General features: G+C 36.2%; 1 long non-coding RNA gene across 1 annotated transcript; it reads right to left on the bottom strand.

Moving 5' to 3' along the window:
* Nucleotides 1-1,598: 1,598 nt before the first annotated feature.
* On the bottom strand, nucleotides 1,599-2,533 carry LOC149533147 (uncharacterized). Its single transcript, XR_016356780.1, has 2 exons — nucleotides 1,844-2,533; nucleotides 1,599-1,760 (listed from the first exon to the last, which is right to left on the bottom strand). It is a non-coding gene; the product is annotated as an uncharacterized LOC149533147 (long non-coding RNA).
* Between the last annotated feature and the right edge of the window lie 318 nt (nucleotides 2,534-2,851).

Below are 2,851 nucleotides of genomic sequence, written 5' to 3'. Positions count from 1 at the left end.
TGTTATCTGTTTGACTTTGCACCAGCGGGGAGAAGCTAGAGTTATCATGTGGAACAAAATGAAGGCATTGCAGACCATCAACAACCTCTCTACAACCATCTCTCGAAGAAATCACTCGTTAGATGCTGACACAAATGAATTACTGAACAGATAGAAATGGGCAATCTGGACAGCCTGTGACACTTCAATACATAAGATATAACATTGCAGACCACAGATATATTCGACACAAAACACCAAATTTTTATAGTTTATACCTTCCTGAACATGTTCCTAAATCTGCCCAAGTAAATCAATCACAGCAGGAGAATGAAGAGCATTATACTGAGTTGACTATGTCACATTTCAGAGTCAGAAGTGTCATTGACAAGTGGTCAGTAGATTGTCCATCCGGCCTTTGTTTCCTAGGAAGATCTCGGTGGGCTACTTGTAGGGATTATCAAGGTCCTTAGAACACCGATCTGCGAGAAAATCAAGCATGTGAATCCTAAATACATAGAATTCTAAGATTCCCCATTCCACCCATGTACGAAGCATTCTCATTGTGTCTATGATCTTCTCACTGAACAAGGAGACGTGGATTGATTTTTGAGACTATGGGGAGGGCATTAATGTCAGTTTAGCACCAAATAGTTACCTCAAGAAAACAACCTACCTGATAGATTTAAACCAAAAACTCCATATAATAATATTAATAATAAAAATCAGGGCGGTGGGAGTGAAAGTGAAACGCGTTCCAGTTATGTAGGCGGCCAAAAAATGAGTGAAAGTGCAAATGCAAACCAGCTATGTAGGCGGCCAGAAATTTATTAAAAGCTGAAGCTAGAGATTTAACCCATCAGATATATCTGTCTACAACACGATCCATCTGAAGAATTTTGTGATCATGCAAAGATCTTTCCAGCAAATGCAGATTGTAAATATCCAAAAAGAAAATATTGTGGATTGTACAAAGATCTTCATTTATTGTTGGATGAGCAGTTTTCAGGGAAGATTAAATCATCTGGTTTGAATGGACGGGTCTTGAGTGAAATCCCCAACTATCAGCTAATTAGAAATATCTTCCTAAAAGGCAATCCATAGAAGATTTCAGCCATCATCAATAGATTCCTTGAGACCTTTAGCTTTAATGTGGTTGATTTTATATGAGATTGCAAAAGGATCTTCATTTATTGTTTGATAAGTAGTTTCAAATAAGACTAAAACAATCAATGGTATTTGTTTGACGGACAGGTTTTCCCTGAAATGCTCACCTATAATAGCCTATCGGCTAATAATTCCAGCGAATAACTGGCAGCGAAAAGGGAAAAGTGTTAGCGACCAGTTCCAAATCTTTTGAATTCTTGTGGTATTATAGATCTTATGAGTTGTAGACATAGCATAATGGAGCAATCATAAAGGTGGAACAAGAACTTTGTACAGGAAGAATAGATCTTGCAATTGCTCAATAAATGTTGAGAAACATACAATTAGTTTCAGACTTTGATCTAAATTTTGAGAGCACCATATGTGTGCATCTGACATTTTAAAAGCAAGTAACGAGTGCATAAAAATAATTTCTCGAGTTCTTGGGTCAACAAAAGAAATCAATGCACCAATTGAGGAATGCAACAATGATTAAAAAAATATGAATAAACTGTTGATCGTAGAGTTTAAGGAGTTTGATTCAAATCGTTAGATATACAAAATCACAGAAACAATAAGTAGAACTTGATGACTCCTTTCTTTTAATCTTTATTCATCCTTCAAACTGAAAAGTCCTGTAAGGCAAAAGCGAGAGTTGACATTAAAAGACGAATTGTGATATCTAATTATTGGTAGCCAGAGGACATATTGAAATTACCTACACTTTCAGTCTTCATGTCACTAGGTTTTACACCAGAATGATCATTACCAAGATCTGAACTGCAATGAACATCCAAGCAGTTCTATCGCTATGCTCTCTGTAATTTGGTATCGTTATGATTTCACATAAGGGCAAACTTGCTCTCCATACTCCTTGACATTGCCCATGGGACTTTGCACAAAGCGTTCAATAGAGAAATACTGCAAAGGTACCCCGAGGGCTTCTCCATTGAGGGCAAGATCTGCCATTATCCGTCCCACCACAGGACCCATTTTAAATCCATGGCTAGAAAATCCAGAAGCAATCAAGATAGGAGACTTCTCTCTTAACAACGAAGCCTTCGTCAATGGAAAAAATCAAGGATGAAATCTCATACGACTACCGTTTCATATTCCCCTGAAATCTCACCCATTTGTATTAGCCCTCTTCTGTGTAAGCCTTTGTCTGGTGTTTTAACTCACATTTCCCTCTTCTCCACGGCTTTGTAATAGTTAGATTCTGTTTAGCAGATGAAGGCTTCCTGAATGTGGAGCCGGCTACCCAGCCAACCAACTTCCCAACGCCTCCCTCGGTGACTCCATCATGCCATCCCCGATATGGCATCACCCATCCCATTCATCTGCGCCTAAAAAAACTGAAATCTCCAACTTAGCACCGAGTCAGCTCTCGGTCCAATTTATCCTAATCTAATCTCATTTTTCTCAATTATTAATCAAGAAACATAGTACTTTATTCTCTATTAAATTTTTTATAATATTAACACTTGAGTATTTTAAATTTAAATATATTCATTAAATTTTTTTATTGAATAACAATAGTTTCGTATTCATACTTTAATGAATAAAAATAAATCAAATATAAGAAAGGTGCTATGAAATTTAAACTATTCCATACAGATTCATTAATTAATCAATTAATAAATTCACGAACAATATTAATTAAAATAATTACTTAAAAAGTCTTGGTTTCAAATCTACTCGCAATCACCCTTAATAAATAATGATA

The sequence above is a fragment of the Cupressus sempervirens genome, chromosome 10, assembly GCF_028749045.1.
Source record: "Cupressus sempervirens isolate cs-2001-9-10 chromosome 10, ASM2874904v1, whole genome shotgun sequence".
NCBI lineage: Eukaryota > Viridiplantae > Streptophyta > Pinopsida > Cupressales > Cupressaceae > Cupressus > Cupressus sempervirens.
Note: the sequence above shows the minus strand (reverse complement) of the source record. Positions and strands in the feature narration are given on the sequence as shown.